The sequence below is a fragment of the Zeugodacus cucurbitae genome, chromosome 5 (assembly GCF_028554725.1).
Source record: "Zeugodacus cucurbitae isolate PBARC_wt_2022May chromosome 5, idZeuCucr1.2, whole genome shotgun sequence".
NCBI classification, from domain to species: Eukaryota; Metazoa; Arthropoda; class Insecta; order Diptera; family Tephritidae; genus Zeugodacus; species Zeugodacus cucurbitae.
In genome coordinates, this window is record NC_071670.1 from 18,183,007 (window position 1) to 18,202,235 (window position 19,229).

General features: G+C 33.0%; 1 protein-coding gene and 1 long non-coding RNA gene across 2 annotated transcripts in view; one reads left to right on the top strand and one right to left on the bottom strand.

Annotated features, from left to right (window-relative positions):
- The window catches only part of LOC105218088 (uncharacterized), a 91,628-nt gene that overhangs the window by 66,332 nt on the left and 6,067 nt on the right, over nt 1-19,229 (bottom strand).
- On the top strand, nt 8,600-9,525 carry LOC128922382 (uncharacterized). Its single transcript, XR_008471621.1, has 3 exons — nt 8,600-9,010; nt 9,181-9,262; nt 9,344-9,525. It is a non-coding gene; the product is annotated as an uncharacterized LOC128922382 (long non-coding RNA).

Below are 19,229 nucleotides of genomic sequence, written 5' to 3' on the forward strand. Positions count from 1 at the left end.
TCAGAATCATAGATCCAAACTCTTCTCCTTTCAGTCAGGCGATTAAAACAAAGATGCTAATGCTTTCAGCTCAACAAAGTAGAATTGGCATACGCTTCGTTCGTCGAGATTCTGAAACTACAACTTAAATCCCTAACCTTGAGACTAGCTTTCACGAAGCTGCTATGACTCTCTCGTTTTAAGCGATTTTTGGTTTTATCATTTCAGCTGATATACACTCTATTTAAGCCACAAGTTTAGTGCTACAAATCTCATTATAATATTAATTTTACTGTAAACTTAACTGTAAAACACGCAAATTTCGTAAAACACAAGCCTTTAAATTTGTATACAAAATATTACAGCCTTGCCACATGTACCACTTTTTCGACTGAAACCATTGTAACACATAACACAGTTTTATTGATTTGCTGCTGACATTTAAGTTAAGGCCAAGCGGTTTGCTTTCTTGCCAATCTGGTTTTAGGCAAAATATAAAAGCTAACAAACAAATTAAAGTTTGCCCATGCAGAAGTAGATTTCAATTATGCATAAACTGGTATTTATTAAATTTTTGGTATTGCATACATATGTAGTGTGTACATGAATACACGTGGTTTTTCATTGAATATTGTTGTGATTATTTGAAAATTAGTTTAAGGTCAACTTGTTGACACTGCCGCACTTTTTTTCAAAAAAGTATATTCTCATTTAAGAGCAATCATATAATATTTTATATTATTCTTATAAGCATTATAAAGTAACAAGTTTTTGAAGTGTATTTGATTTAATTAAATTTCACTGTCATTGCGACTGAAAAACTGGACTCACGCTTTGCGCAACATATACTGTAATGGTTACAAACATTAGGGCTTCTAGAACCTGAACATGTTCTGTATTTCAGGACGGACTTTGGCAAATCAGATATCACCATTTCATTTATATATATAATGAACGGAAGAACCAGCAGTACAGGCATGTTAGTTCCCTTTAAAAATAGCAAGTATAACTTTATATTTGATCACCAAATAAAAAAATTTTAAACAAAATTTAGCTAACGATTCAACATTATATCTAGCAGTTCATATACTTAGCCAATCCCTTCATCAATAATCAACTTGGACGCTTTGAACTTACCTGGAAAAAAAAGAAAGGTAGGAATTAATTAATTTTGTGTTTCAGGAAAAGCATTTTTTAGAGTAAAGTATGTAGAATATGTTATGCGCATATTGCAACTTAGTCTCATTAATTCCACTACAAAGACAATTGCAGTAAATAAAGTAGGCTGAGCGTGTGGAAATACTTTCATTCGGATTATGTAATATTAAGTTGCTTATACTCGTGAAAATCAAATTATTTTGGCATAAAAAGGTTATGCAGCCATAGAGAATAACAGAAATTGTGTCCTCTTTGATTTGATAACCCTTGCAGAGTAACGAATAGAACAACTACTCGTATAAATCAAATTTAAGGGGTCGTCCCATCTGACGGTCTGTTTTTAAGAGGAAAAAATTAAAAAAAAAAATGTATCCTCCGATTTCGAAGACTATTTGCCATCGAAGTTTGACGTTTTTTTAATAATTAATATTTATTACAAGATATAGTTATTAAAAAATCCAAAATTAATTAAATGGTAAATGTGATATATGACGCATACTATTAAGGGTCAAAGTTGGATCTTCGAAAAAAAAATAAAGTTCTTTTTATTTTTTAGACCTCGTCTTGAAATCCACTGAATGGTTTAATTTCCGTTAATCACTTTTCATCACTTGATAATTTAGGTTGACGGAGGCTTTCGAATAACTTGGTATTTATTTAACGATATTTCGACGATATTTGTCATCATTTACCATCGTCAACAAGTAAATTCCCAAACCGAACAGACGCCATTTCGCTAAAATATTAACCATCATTTATAAATTCAAATGTGGCAACCAGTTTCAAATATTAAGTGACTCGTTCAACGCTGAGAAAATACTTGCAGACTCATTTTTAAATTCTTTTCATTAATCTCAAGATGTAAGTAAATCGTTTTTTGTATAAATTTGCAGTAAATCTTGATATACCAGCAAATGACATCAGCTTCTTCAGCTAGTCACCGCCGTCTACATTTTTTATGAGTGACTCAGTTTATGCAAAAATGTGTGTTTCTGCTTCTAATTTAATGTTGTTTGATTTGAATCTTTATATTTCCTATTGCATGTGTTGCTATTTAATTCTTTAAGAGCATAACAATAATTATTTTTAACTAATTTCGTTTGCTGATCACAAGTAAATATTATTTTAGTTAAGTTCAAGTAAAATTTTGAGTTGCAAAACCCTGGCATTAATTTTGCATAAACAAAAATAAAGTGGTTGCTTTCAAAGGATTATAATAACACTCTACAACACTGTTATCTCATCACATTTTTCCAATTCAATTCAATGAACTAATTACAATTCGAAGAAATGGCGAAAGTTTAGACACAAACTCTTGCACTCATTCCACAAATAGTAAATGCGAAATTAAAAAAAAAATTAAAATAAATTCAGCTAAGTGATCAAATTTCTGCAGGTGCCAAGTGGTAATAATTTTTCAGTTGTGACACGCAAATGTGTTACACACACACACATAAATAAACATTTAAAACATTTACCATTTTTATTTGCTCGTATTTTTTATAGTTTTTGTTGTCTACTGATGCTCGCTTATTCGCGTGTGGGTAAACAAGATCTCAAGAGACGCTGAATTGTTTGGTTAAATGTCATTTTTATACAAATCACATAAATCCATTTGTGGCAGATTAGAGTTTATGCGCGCCAGTGTAGCCAAATAACGTGACCTGAAATTCGCCAATCGAAAGTGAAACGAAATCGTCTACAAGATTTTCGGGGTGTAGCGTTGTGAATTTCAAGTGCACAGACCGCAAGTGTGTTGAATTATGCAGCAACCGCCACTTAAATCTCGCTAGAGACGATTTTATTTAAAGTTATTTTTGTGCAGAGATGTCACTTGAGAAATAAATACCACATTCCACTGTCATAAAATTTAATAAAACGAAAGATACAAGAAAAGTATGCGCTCACGAAATTGAATGAAAAAATAGACGTGTTTTTTTTTTTTGTAGCAATCGTCAAAAAGTTTACAATACAAAGTGAAGGTTCATCAGTTACATTTATCGTTTTTGACAACTTTTCTCTTCTTTTTGACAACTATGACATACTATATAATCTTATATTGTACCAATTGGTCAATTGCTACTGTTGCACTGAAGGGTCGAAGAGCAGTAGCCATTGATTTATGAACTGGTATACTCGTGGCGATCCGGATTTACGAAATTTCAGTTAATAATCACACAACTATTTGTACTATCAATAGCTTTAAAAAGCATCTTTATGCTAAATGTGATTTTATTTCAAAACATAACAACCATACTAATTATAGTTTTCAAAATTTGTTTATCAGTAAGACAATAGAACTTACACTTAAAATGCTTTCCAAAAATATCCCTATAAAATGCTGCATAAGCTCTTTATGGTAAATTCGGCTAATGTGCTCTTTACTACGGGATTCCAGTTCTGTTATCATATTCACTACGCTCTTTGAGATTGTTTCAACTCATCTAATCATTCCGCTCTTGGAACTGGACTGGACCTCTAGCGAGCTTTGTAAACGCTGGTTAACAGCTAGAACGCGTGTGGTTGCAAAACCCTTTTGGTCCAGAGTGGAACAGAAGAGGTCGGCAAAACTACCTTAAAAAGCTCACGTTGCCGCAATAGTGGGAATACTCATCAGACACTATAGAATTTTGCGGTTGCAAAACCCTTTTGGTCCAGAGTGGAACAGAAGAGGTCGGCAAAACTACCTGCACTTAAAAAGCTCACGTTGCCGCAATAGTGGGAATACACATCGGACATTATGTAATTGACACAAATACGATGAGACTAGGAACTCCGCGCAAATTGCCGTAGCTGTATAAAGGAAGACGTGGCTAGTCATTTGTTTACCTTGTTTACCCAGCGTTCGCAAGACTGCGGTTGAAACATCTCCGTAGCTATACCTTTGGCGAATTTGCCAAAATAGACATTAGCCGCCTCATATGTAATGGACTCAAAGCACTTTCGGCAATACGTAAGGTCTTCTTTGCAATCCATACTCAAGAACCTTTTGTCATCATAAAGGTCAGCCTTTGGATAAAAGTGGGATTATAGCCTTTGAACCTAACCTAACATTTCTGTCGCTGCAACAATAACCAATACTGTTATTATTGGAAGAAAATGGAAAAAATTAATTTGGAAGCAACGCTGTGTTTAAGGAAAAATAATGGAGCGTTTTCCTCCATTTTCTATATAAATCCCTGTTGGAATAGAATACAAGTAGTTGTGAGTACAAAAATACAAACCGGATTATTTTCAAAGTTTATTTTTCTGCATGTTAACGGTCTGTAAATGTAGCAGCTGCCACATAAAATAATCACTTTCTTCAATTGCTGCTGTTGGCAAAAACTACTTTTACTGTATGTATATATGTATGTATATAAAAGATTCTGCAGTTCGCATATGATTTTATTACTTTTTCTATAGTTTGTCGAGATATAAATTTAAGTATACGACTACAAATATATATATATATATATATATATATATATATATATATTTACCGTTATAAGCATATAAATATATATATGTGAATGCTTGCATGCGATAAATTTAACAGAAAAAAATTATTTTTTCAATGAAAATCGACTTTTGCACGCTATTTTGTAAAATATAATAACAACAACAATATGCAACTAACGAGAAGCTTTTTTACTAGCGTTGGCGATGATGATTACTCTCGCTCAGATGTGCTGATAATAATGCAACTGACGTTGCTGATATGTGCGGCAGCTTTGTTGTTTTTGCAAGTGTTGCTCTGATTTGTTTGTTGATTGCAACTGCTTTTGATAGCTCAGCAGTGCGCAGCATTGAGCGAATATATGTATACTTTCTATTTTTTATATAAATGCATTGAAATTTGGATTTGGGCGCAAGCAGGTGGCAGTCAAATAAATATACATATACATATATGAGTACATAAATATATAATATCATATATAACGAACTATATAGCATACAACATATGATCTTATTATTTTTATGTAAAATTATTTTTTATGCGAAATCGTTAATTTTGTTACGAATAACTCATTTGTGGTCTGCTCATTTATGTAAAAACAAAATTACTGTTATGAAACTACAAATTACAATTAGCTCAGCAAGCCGGATATGAAACTAATAATCCTTAATTGCAACTAAAACATGCTATTTTAATAAATAATAAGCCTGGATAATGAGATCAAAATATATAGTTAGCATATAAACCTATATAATTATGCATATACACACACGTTGCTATAAGCGCCAATATATATGTTTAACTGAAATTTTTTCGTGGTTAAACGTCATAATGTACGCATACCAAATCGTTTATGACACATTAACTGTTAATTTCATTGGTAAATTGTCAAAACTCGCACCCGCCACCGTTATGAATAGCGTACGATATTGTACGCCCAACGCGTGCTCTACGCGCCGCAGGTGAAATCGAAAGTGAAATTTTTGTTCACAAGTTATCTAATTGCGCTGACATAATGTTTACATTTAAATTTTGAAAAGGTGAGAAATGCAAATGTATACATACGTACATCCATCCATGCGTAGATATGTATATACCAAATATACATATGTGGATACATATAAAAATATTTGTATATGAGTTAGAAAGCATGTTTGAGGAAAAATGGTTTTTGTGTAAATAATAAAAAAATAAATAAATTATTGTAATATACAAAGCCGTTTTCGATTTGCTTGACCTTGGGGAGTAGCGAATCGAAAAAATAACTATTATTAACTGGACTGTCATAATAACTAGTTACAGAAAAGCAAGTGTTTATAAACACCAATATTCAATGACAATTTGCGCTCCACTCCTTCATTTAGTGTTTAACAGATCTCCAAACACAAAACTAGTAAATTGTTTTGTTGTATTTCTAGTTATTTACAGAACTCGGGCTAGATTGATCTTGCGACCGGGAAACTGAGACTGTTATAGAGATAAACGCAAAGTTTTCTTTCCCCGGCAGAGAGGAATGACCCAACGCTACTATTATTAATAGTACCAATAGTGAAATCTATATATTCACGGAGGGATAAAAAAATGTAACAGAAGAAGGCTGCTTTTGTAATAACTCTTCTGTATGTGAGCAAATTCAAATTAAAACACTACAATTCGAGCCAAGATTATCGGATTAAGAGCAGGCGCTAAGTGGGCTTGCACCATAACCAGCAGGTCCATCAACTTTCTTCTGGATAGCCAAGCAGCAATTGAAGCTATCCGCTGCGCTAACACTGCGTTTGTTCATGCAAAGAAGCAATCAATAGGCTAGGCCTGCTAGTAACGTCTTGGAACACACTTGAAACACTGGTCGTATCACAAAATTACAATGGGGTCATGTTGACAGTGGATAGACCAAAAAACATCTACTTGTGGTTTAGAGAGAACTAATAATTATCACATGGGTAATCACGAGCACTTACCACTAAGGTAGGATTATGACATTATCTTTGTCAATGCCCAACCTGCAGTCGGTAAAGAAGGAAAACTTTCTACGGCTTCCAATACTCCAACCTAAAAGAAATTGGACAGCTGGGATGGAAAAAGCTAAGAAGTTTCGTCAAACCGACTGGGTTTTTGGTGACGCTCATTAGGGTATTTCTGGGGAGCACAATGGACCTATTCTGACCTAAGTACGGCCGCTTGCGATCAGGCTCTCCGTACCTCCCTTTTCAACCAACCAACCAACGAAGTTCCTTTGTTACTCTCACATTTAAATTTATTGAAAAGTGTCGAAGTGAATAATGGAAACTATGCCAAATACCATAGATGTATAGAGATTATAACCATTTCGTCCCTTCGTCAACTTATGATTGATGAAGAACGTTAGCTTATCTCTCATTTATTACTAATCTGCCAGAGAAATAAGTACTTCTGTTTAAATATTGTCACATATTTCAACTTTTGGATGGAATTCAACTTTTAATTCTATGTACATAACAACGTCTCGTCTTAGAACATTAACCACATCAATCAGTATAAAACAAAAAATAACTGTTACCATTTTTTTGAAAGTACAGTTACAAATTTTTGTTTTACAACAATACCGGAAAATTTACTCCAAAGACTCACATCCATTGCATTCAACCAACCAACCCATTTGACTTTGGGCCACGTCTGTAGTTTAGTCACGATTATTGGTCACAGCATTAGCCAGCATTCACCTTCATTTTGGCTGGGTTGCTAGTAGCAAAGTGTCAAAAAAAGAAGAAGACACACAACAACAGAAAGAGGAATATCAATGCAGCAGCGCATCTTCAATATACTTTTATTAGTTGCTGATGTTTGTTAGTATACTAATACGAGTTGCACGATTTTCCAACGAAAAGAAAAACCCATGAGTTATCTCACCATCGCATTCGACACGGTCATATCCAATGGTAGCGCCAGTTAAATGCATTCGCGGCGTGGAATGAATGCACAAGTGCATGAATGGATGAATGAACTGTGCGGCTGATTGCATCTTAACTCCACAGTTCAAGTTCAATATCTCCATTCAGGAAGAAGCACTTGCGCTTTTGTTTGGCATGTCGTGTGCTTCATCCGCATTACAGCTGTTTGCTCATTGTATGAATGTGGAGAGTTTCTTTGGCAAAATGTAAAGATATAAGTAAAAGTAGAAGTTTTTTTGGAAAATATGGAGTATTTTTGAATACGGCGTTTATTTTAAAATCAATTATTTTTTTTTTAGCGCAAAGAAACTTTACACAGACATCTGTAAGTAAATCGTTCAGAATACCTAGATCCAACCATCAACTGGAAACTGATCGCATTGAACATGAGGCATAGATTAGAGGTTATATTATTATTTATATTCTCCCGAAACTTGTGATTTATTAGAAAGAGTTGGATCTTGCCTATACGTATATATTATATATACGTATATCTAACGTATTTGTGTTACAGAAAATAATTTTTGTTCCAGCCAAAGATTTCGATAATTTAAACAAACGTATTCGATGGCTTGGATTAATCTGCTAATCGAAAAGATCTGTGATAATAGAATATACCAGTCCCACTTTTATATACGTATATATATTTCGTATAAAGAAGAGAAGAGAACGAACTGCTCTCATTTCGTAGTTTGGATTGCCGACGATTTGTCAAAGGCAACCCTGATATTATCGAGCAATTGGGATGAAGTGGGAACACGCACTACTTCATATAATCAGAGACTGCAGTAAATTACTCGTTATTTGCGGATAAGGATCAGATAAATCAGGTTTTAGGATACGATGATGATCCCGGCCAATTACCCCTTGAGATTTCTAACTATAGTCAGTAATTGCATGAGCTCTAACTTTACTTTTCAGTTAGCTTTATATATGTATCTTAGAAAATCCTGTAGGCTATTACGAAACCAATTTAAAACAAAACTGTGATTTTTAGGTACAAAACGATGAGCACTTAGTTTTCACACAAAAAAAATCAAAGGCATACTAATGTATAGTATATTACGTCAACTTCTTGGGAAATGTTCTAACATAAAAATAAAATAAAAAATATTTAAATAACTTAAATTAGTAAGCAATTCAAAACAAGTTGCAACAATAAAAAATATTGCCAATAGTTGAAGTGCACAAGTACTAATAGTGAAAACAACAAGACCACGAACTAGTTGACCTTCTCGTAAGAAACGCTGCACCAAGTCAAAGTGTTAGACGCCAAACACCAACGGCAGTAACACTCAGAAAAGTGGCAATGCAAATAAATGCAAACCGGCCAAGCCGATTCTTACACATGCATCCGTACATACATGAATATGCGAGCTTAAGAGCGCTAAAACGACAGTTTAGTAAAGTATCTAATTGCATTTTTGAAATGAGTAACACTCATGACTACGGAAACAACAAAGAGACGTCGAAAACAACAAAAACCGCAATACTCGTAAACATGGTAAGTTATAAAATCGTTGCAGCACCTTCGTTGTTAGACGGCGTTAACTCAATATAAAAGAAGGTGTTTATGAGTACCACACATACATATACACGTATACATACGTATTTACTAAGCATGTGCTTGTATGTTTATCTGAGTGGGAATGTATGTGTACGACTATATTGCAGATGACTTTTTACTGATGGATTTGGTTTTGATGCCAAAGCATTAATGCGAAAATGTAATGCATATTAAGGTGGTGCAAACAAGGTGAGTTCAAAAAATAACGGAAATTTTAGATAAAAAAATATTTGTTCATTCGTCAATATTAATGTTGCCCCCATTCGATAGTGTGTACTTACGCCAGGGCTTCCTCAATTGTCGAAACACTTCTCAAACTCGATTTTCAGGATGACCCTTGACGCTTTGAGCAATTGTTTCAAATCTTGTAAAACGACGACCCATTCAATATTCTTTTGGTTTTTGGAAAAAGGAAAAGGTAAACATAAAATTTTGGCAATTGCAAATTATAAAATTCCCGTTATTTTTTGAACACCTTCTACATATGTACAAATTTTTGTTGAAAGTATTGAAATTATTTAGTTAAAATATAATTTTAAATATACATTAATTTCCGTTGCTTAATTTTTGAAAATTCAGTATATTTTAACATTGAGTCACCTTTTAGCAATTGAAAGAATATAATTTAAAATTTGTAATTACAGTGAAATCTCCTAGAGAGCTGTCAGCCTAAGATATGGTCATTAGTTCTAAATTTAACTTAGTTCATGAAAAAATGTCCGGTCAAGAGAGGTGTCCGTTAGGAGAGGTTTCTCTGTATTTATATTCTCATTTTGGCTTAAGATTTTTTGGTTAAAGATATAAATTAATGAAATATACGCTTTAATTTATTTTTTTAATAATTTAAATTGTTGGAAATTGTAAATATTTGTTAACCCTACTTCAAACTTTTGAAAATATACTGAAATTATTGGTTGAGTTTGTTTAATAATAAAGAGTTTTTGAGGTTATGTGCTTCAAACTAAAGATTACTCATACATAACGCCACCGCAGCTTTACTGATCACCCCAATACTGGACCACATATAATTACCTACACAAGTATACATATCTATATAGTATGTATGCTGGTACCCATATGAGCATATGAGCAACAGGCGGCATACTATGAGTTGATATTTCTTTCCGTATTCGTAATATCTATGCAATTAAATATTTCGCACTGAGGCAGCAGCAGCGGCATATTTACATGGCTCTATGCGCATAGGTTAAATCCAGGTTTACGAGTTTACCAAACACACACACAGATGTATGTGTATGTTTTTGTAGTGAGTATGCTTGAAATCTACTCCGGCAGTTAGGTTAGGTTTCCATAATGTTGTATTGGAATTTGAGAGCGCACGGGTATGTGAATATACGCGCATTAATGAAACCAGTCGAAACCATTAGATATGTATATATTCACATATGTGTGTATAGATGTGTTTATATACGTACTTCTTTCACCTACTACTGTTAATTTGCATAATTTTGTTTGAACGCGTGTGTTATTCAAAGGCTCGATACTCTTGCTGATTTTCTGCAAAGTTACATATTCACATACATGCACAACTATATACTATACATACATACATATATGAATGTATACACATATGTGCGTTCACACCTATAAAACTACATTTCTGTTTGATGACTTTGGTGACTTGTCACAGTGAGCCCAATACCGAACCGCTTTTGTTGTTGTACTTCAGTACAACAATAGTACCGGTTAAGTGATTATGCATACGAGTTGATGACTACACATGTTACTATATAACAGTCATATTAATAGAATTCAAATTATTTAATTTCGTTTTCATTGGTTTTAATGGCCAGTATCAATAAGCGTTACTCAAAGAAACAATATAGTCAGCTGAAAAACTTGAAAATTAAAGCGAAAAGAATGTCAAGAAAAGTCTAGAACTTGTTTGCTTGGACTCATGTGGTATTCTCGTGAATGTCAGCGAAGTCAACTTGTAATTGACTAATCTGTCAAGTTTCAGCGACGATATATGACTTAATATAGAAATATATACTTACATAGATACACATCTTCACAAAGCAATAATGAATTTGACAAACTAAAGTAAAATAATCAATTTTATCGAAGTTACTTTTGAACATAATTTTGTCGTATTACCAATACAGATTTTAAACAAAACTGTGATAATTTTAAGGAAATCAAGTTAAAATTTTGTCGTTTTTACTCTAAAATTTATATTCGAATTTTGTCAGCTATTTCGAAGTTAGGCTACTATCTTTACGGAAGCAAAATATATTATCTGATACGAGTGAATTGATCGTAAGTGAATTGATAAACAAATTCTAAAGTTGAAATTACCATGTTCGATTTTTATCAGCTCTTTCGAAGGAATATTGATGTCGAATAAAATTAAAGTAAATTAAATGGGCGAACTTGTTTCTAATTCAAACTTGCAATAAGACTAGGTTATATTGCATTGTTGAAAAATATGGTGTTTCCGATCTCTAAATACATTTATATTTTATTACTATATATAGAGAAATATATAGTAATAAAATGAGAATTTTTGAAGGAATTATTTTTTTATTGTTTGTAAATATAAATTACACTGTACAATACTCAGCTGGATAACGGATCAAACATTAGTTAGTTTGAGAAAAATTGAGTTATTGGTAAAAAAAGAGTATTCTCCGATTTTCTAAAACAGCCTCCAAAACCGAAATATTTGCATTCGAAGTTCGACAAAAGGCTTTTTGAAAATAATTGTTATTAATTACAGGATATAGTTACTAAAAATCCCAAATATGGATATAAACTAATTTTCCATTGATTCCAATTATTGATGTACAAACGTGTTCCGAAGGGTCAAGGTTTAGATCTTCGAAAAATATAAAAAAATTTATTAGGTCTACATCTTTGCTTCCGCCGCTTTTTTCTAAATTTAAGGATTTTTTTTGTATAAAAACGGTTACAAATGTCGATGAGCCTCAGCCGCACTTTTCTTGGAATTAAAAAAGAAAAGCAATATTTAAAAGTTGTAGACCTAATATATGAATATCGTAAAATACTGGACTTATAGAATCTGCAGATTTTTCCAAATAATTACTATATTTACTTTTTTGTTATAAGACTGGTCCATGGGTAAGATATGTAATATCGTCGTTTCTTAATAAAACTTGGGGGTTGTTATTTTTTATTATGTTGATATGTCCCTGAAGTATGATACTGATGTCCCAGTCTCCATTCACCAGACATGGCTCCGTGTGATTTTTTACTTTTTCCAAAAATATAGAGAAGCTATTATTATATTATTATTTTTCAAAATATCAGATATGATGATCTCTAATTGATAGATCACCGATTAAATGTACACGTGATAGTAGACATTAAGCAAAGGTGTGATGGATGAGAGTTGTGTTAGGTCTCTCCGGACACCAATTCACACATATTGACGCTGTTAAGAGCAACCCGAAGAAGTTTCTGCATGTTCTACTGGCACACATCAGAAACAGAGGAATAGCCGAAATAGTCCACTTCAGTTTACTTCCGATAAAACTTTTCCGAAGAAGGCGAAGACTGTTCTATAGGTTGCAAAGTTGTTGGCCATCATTTTCCGGGATTGATAAGATGTGATTTACATCTACTAAATTCTTATCGGCTCTCGTCTGGTTTTACTACTTAAGTTTTGAAGTAAAACTGTATGTCACTTCCTTTTGAGATGAATTTAATTTGATAAATAATTTTTTCACACACTTTGATTATTTTATAAGCTACTGCTCATATTAGTTATAATTAATGAGCTCGCAGCAGCTTAAAATAATTGTCTTAATTTAATTATTTATTCATTGGCTTGTCATACAAAGTTGCGAAACTCCCATGAATCACCGGCATATCACTTTTTCACAGTCGAACAAAATAGCTGACCAGCGATTTGTTCCAGCTGATCCGGTTTGAAATGCATCAATGAATATCGGCAAGGTCACATTAGCAAAACCATAAAGCGCATAAAAGCAAATAGAAAATTATCGTTTGACGCTTTTTATTCACACTTTTTTCATTAGTTTGCCCTTCCAAAATTATAAAATGCTACGGAAATTATAACACGCTGTGAAGCGCGTTAAAATAAATGACATAACTGAATATCGTTTACACACATACATATAACATATACACATACATACGTACAAGCTTAAATAAAGCTATGCAAGTTTTTGACGCTTCAAGCGTTTCTTGAAACACTTAACGCCGCTGCAGGCATTTCATTTTATGTCACCAACATTATGCTGTCAAATTACTTTTGTCATATTGAGCATGTGTAGTAGTGTGTGTGTTGGTTGCTGTTATAGTGTTGCTCATCAACTCAGCGATTCGTTCGAGTTCATTGTCATTCAAGGCAGCCAACATTAAAACGAGCGAAGCGAGCACCCAAAAAATGTCAAACCATAAACACAAAAAACAACAACAACAACAAAATTAACATATGAAAAATCACATTCTCACACTCAACTCAAATGCATGGCGGATGCTGGTGATAAAATAGATTTTTTGTTGTTTCAATTCGATCTGCGCGCGATGTGTATGATGCGGCGACTGCATAATATTAAGCCGCATGCGCCTAAAATATGGCGTAACCACTGACAAGAGATGTGTTGCCAGCGTAATGCAACAATCATAGTCGCATTCGTTGTTGTTTGCCACTTGCAGTATCTGAGTACTGTCTGCGCTTCCGTCCTTTACCAGCCGCTCGTTTGTAGCAAATGTCGTTTTCCGGTGCGCACATACTCGTATATATGTATGTATGTATGTATGGCTATGGGGGCAAGTGTAGGGTTTTACTGTAACAGCTATATACGTTAAACATACGCATCCACCACCTCGAACTGAATGTGTTATTGTTTTTGTTGTATACATAAGTGTACATATATGTATATTTGCTGAACGCGCCCTGCCGTAAGGAATTTATTGTTGAGTGATGATTTTGTAATGTAAGCCTAAGCTTATGCGAACGCGCTTTACAAGTGTACACGTGCTTATAAATACATATGTATACGAGTATATGGCATGTTCATGCTACTATAAGGAATTGAATTTGTATGCTGCTAGATACATACATGTGTATGTTTGTAAATAAATATACATTTTCATCATGAAGTGCAACATCATTAAAATCGTAAATAAATTTTGTTGTTTTTCGCTGAATTTCCGACTGCAGTCTTTAATATCAAGGCGGCATTTTGAAGATAGACGGAAGTTAAGTGAAAAATAGAGTAAAACAAAGCGTTTAGTTTAAGCCCCTAGCAGCGCGCTCCATATAATAATGCTAAGAAAGGTTAGATTAGGTTGTACAGCTGTTTACCCGAGTGAACTACACTTAGACAATGAGATACCGTCATTCGTGAAACCAGTATCACCCTCTAAATTAGATATTAAGATTACAAAGCGCCTTGACACTACTATAAATATGCAGATGTTTTTGTCTTCTATAACCGCTATTTCGCTCGGTTGTTCCCAAAAGTGAAATCCGAGAAATCTTTGTCTTGATCTCGCAAAGGCGGGACATTCCATAAGAAAGTGATTTTATGATTCCACCTCGTCCTCATCCAGACAGCTTGGCTTAAAATGCCAAAGAAATTAATTTGCTAAACTTTAGATTCTCTGTCAAATAGTACGAGGTGTGTTCAAAAAATAACAGGAATCTTAAAATTTCGACTTGTCAACATATTTTTTATTTTTTTTATTATTTTCATTTGTACTCATTGCTTACTTTGTCTGTAACAGATGATTAGTTTAGACTTGTTTTTATGAGTTTTGTTAATTTTTTTTTAAATTGAGGTTACTGTGGAATATTTTTTCTTTGAACAAAATTAATATATAATGGGATACCTGTATGATCGCTTTTTGAATAAATGTCTTTTTGGTATTGATGTTCCGCCATATTCTACATTAAACAAGCATCGATGTTACTCTTTAAACTACTTTACCCTCCAATAATACCGTCTATTTCTATTATAACTAGTATGTAGTACTTTACAGTTTTAATCTCTCCCAACATAATCCAATTTCGTGTGTTTATTCTTTTTAGATTAGTTGAACATCCTTTCCACTAATTTATATGGAACTAGTTCGGAAACTAGATCAGAAGCAGTTACACTAGATACGTAGTAACCCTGTTTTATCTCAACACCAACTAAGTTTACATACAAACATTTATGCAAACTCCCGCATCCATGAATTAACTCGCGAAAATAAAATCATGTTTCCCGCCACACACGGCGTATACGTAACATTCATGTGTGTAGCATCTGCTTGCCAACAACTGCAAATTGCATTTGTTTACAATCGCGGAAATTCGTGTTAATCAGCTTATTTCAATTTGAGCATAATATGTTGTGCGCACGGCAAAGGTTTAAGGCAAAATACTTATTAGGAAGTTACGAAATTCGAGATTAAAAATAGTGCTTAATACAAATTAAATTTATCGTCGTACGGCGCAAAACTGACATCATCTTGGGCAGCCACAGCGCGTTTTTTTCGATGAATTTGCGTGCGCCCAAAAATGTAGTTAATTATATAACTAGTTTCTGTGGCTTTAAGCAATTTGCATGAGAAATAGACTCATTTAAATACGAATATGCGCCAGCGAATTTGTAAGATATTTGTTTGATTTTAACAGTTGGCTTAAATCACTGTCAAGCATTTTGAAGAAACTATTTATAAAACCAATAAAGGCATTTCATAAAATTTCGCTTTCAATACTATGCATTAGTCATACATGAATATCAATTTGGGTTTGTTTTTGTTTTAGTATTTTTCATTAATTTTAAAATAGCAAAGTTGATATTATTTACAAATCAAAATCGTTTATTAACCAAAAGTGTGAAGACTGATATATAAGACTCAGTTTGGAAATATTTTCAAAAATAAGACAGACATTAATGTTTAATAAATTATATCTCCTTGAGTGCCAGACATTGTCTTTTCTGTATTTCCTGTTTTAAAATTAGATAATTACGAATATTATATAATACACAATTTGACCCACATATTCGTCATATATAGTGCATAAAGTCTATTGAAAGTTGGAAACCATAATATTAGGTTAGAAGCACCGAGTCCCTCATGTACGATATATGGGGCCTTGAAAACCTATGGTCCGATTTCGGCGATTTTTAGAAAGGGGCTGCCACACTATAAATGCAGTATTTATTTAAAGTTCTGTTCCGATATCTTCACTAGTGCTTTCTTTACATATTGTAAAGTAAACGATTCAGGTCGACTTCAAAGTTCTGGTATATGAGAAGTAGACGTGGTTGTTATCCGATTTAGACTATTTTCACAACATATCATTGGGAAGCTTGGGAGATATTACAAACCGAATTTCATTGAAATTGGTCGAGTAATTCCTGAGCTATGGTTTTCGACCCATAAGTGGGCGGAACCACACCCATTTAAAATTTTGTATACCATTTTGAGTGCAACTCTTCTGTACCATCTTTACAATGAAATTTAAGGTTTATGGTGGTTTTCCTTACTGAATTAAAGCATTTTAGTAGTTTTCAACATAACCTTTGTATGGGAGGTGGGCGTGGTTATAATCCAATTTTTTTTTTTTTTTGACTGTATAAGGTAGTACCCAAAAGAAACGACTCTTGAAAGTTTCCTTGATATAGCTTTAGTAGTTTGCGAGATATGTACAGAAAACTTAGTAGGGGGCGGGGCCACCCCCACTTCCCCAAAAAAATTAAATCCACATAAGCACCTTCATAGTGCGATCCTTCATACCAAATTTTATTTCTATAGCTTTATTTATAGCTTAGTTATGGCACATTATGTGTCGGTTTTCGACATTTTGTGGGAGTGGCAGTGGCCCAATTACGCCAATTTTTGAACTTAACCTTCTTATGGTGCCAAGAAATACGTCTTCCAAGTTTCATCCAGATATCTCAATATTTACTCAAGAGATGGACGGACAGACGGATTTGAACTTTTTCGTCAACTTGATCATTTTGATATTTATAACCCTATATCTAACTCGTTTAGTTTTAGGACTTACAACCAACCGTTATGTGAACAAAACTATAATACTCTTTATCAACTTTTTTGCTAACAACTTTGTTGCGAGAGTATAAAAAGCTTTATACTTAGTTTTGGAATTAATTATGAGAATATAGCTTGATTAAATGTCGTCTTATATCTATCAGCATCGATACCAAAAGTGGTCAGTTTTATAATCTCAAGAGATACGATATTAACGAATTATTAAGATACTGTGAGATCGTTATGAGAGGAGCTCCTGGATATCAGCTGTAGCTCTTTTTCAAATAAATATTTTTACTAGTACTAAGTCTTAAAATACAGTTAAAAGATACCATAATATGTGTATAAATTTTTGGATTAATAAATTAAAAAGTTTTCTCAGGAAAAAATCTGGAAAATTAACTTTTTTTCGGCCGTCTAACTGTATATAACCCCTTAAAACGAGTTCTATTGCAGTTTCTTTTCAGAAGTGTTTAATGTTGGTCTTGTTTTGATGACCACCAAAAGTTCTTCCTATTATAAGCCTAGCTTTGCAATTACAAAACTAAATTAAAGCGTATTAAAAAAATAGATCCACAGAACCTTCTTTGAACGTTTAAATTTTTTAAATGAAATTTGAATAGAGTCGCGACCACAAAAAATTAAAACTTGAAGACGGACAACAGTGGAATTTGTTCCACAAATTTGTTCATTTCGACAAAATATTCATTGTTGATGGCAGCGTTCGTATTCAAATTTTGTGTCGACGTTTTGTTTGAGAAAATAGAAATTATTATATCATAGCTTTGCTCTGTACGAGCGAGCTTCTGGATGGCTATATTCGCACGAACAGCACTTGTAAAAAAGTGTATTAGAGTGAAAACGCTAGCAATTTACTCGTTTGAAGAAATGATGTTCGCAAGAAATGTTCGTACTCGTTAGTGGGCAAATATAATTATTGTTCTACGATTAATTCGATTCGTCTGTGGGAGGCCTGCTTTAAGCAAGCCTTCAATTTAGACTTACTTTTATAAAAGAGTTGTCACCTTTTGAATTATTTTGTACATGAAAAATACTAAGTTTTAAAAAATATTATCCACATTTAGGAAAGGGTTTGCCAAAATGTATCCTCAATTCACATACATACATATGTACATATATTACTTTAAAATAATTTATTTTTTCATTATAAGCGATCTTTAATTTAAAGAAGATATTGTTATTCATTATTTTCTCGTGGGAAATATTTTAAAATTAACTGTATTAAAATGTTTAAATTTAATTTTAACTGTTGCTATTTTTAATAAAAAAAATTCAAATGCAAAAACTAATTAAAAAATAGTCTGCTCAACAATAAAATTAAAGCTTCCGCAAGCGTTTAGTATATATAAATAGATGTACAGTTATATATACAGTTACACATGTGTATACATTTTATAAGCGTATTCCAGTTTAATTAAGTTGCTGTTAGCCAAAAATAAATTATCGCAAACATTGCATTCTTTCTTTAATTATTCTAAGACACGATTTCTTTCGCAAATGAATAACATAATTAATGACTCTCACTACATACTTATACGAGTGAAATCAAAAGCTACGTAAGCTAGTTCAGCTTAATAGCGCAGAAAGCAGAAGCGCGTCAGCACGCATGCGCGACCTTCACTTCTACTTGTTGTACTCGCGCTGAAAACGAGTTCTGTTACTCTTTCTTTTTATTGGCGGTTTTGCAACTTCGATCAAAGTCTGTCTGTACATGTATGTATGTAGGTGTGTTTATAATGTATTAACCAATTCTTGGCAGCGAATTAATGCAAATTATTTTAATACATGCAAATATTAATGGTTTGACGTTAGCGTTTGCGCCTCTTTTATAATTATTTACCACTATGATATTGCCACCTAAACGAAAATGGCATAAATTAAATTACATACATGATCTAATATTATAAGCAGTTTAAACGAGTTAGTATGATTATCAGTGGATTAATTCAACGAGCCAACTCAACTGGTATGAGTACAATGTATGATTATTAGTGGATTAATTCAACGAGCCAACTCAACTGGTATGAGTACACATGTACATACATACATACATATTTCTTTGCCAGTTGTTTCTATTTTAAAACTGAAGATTCTTGATTTTCTGATTTATGTCAAGAAAATATTTTCTATAAGTACT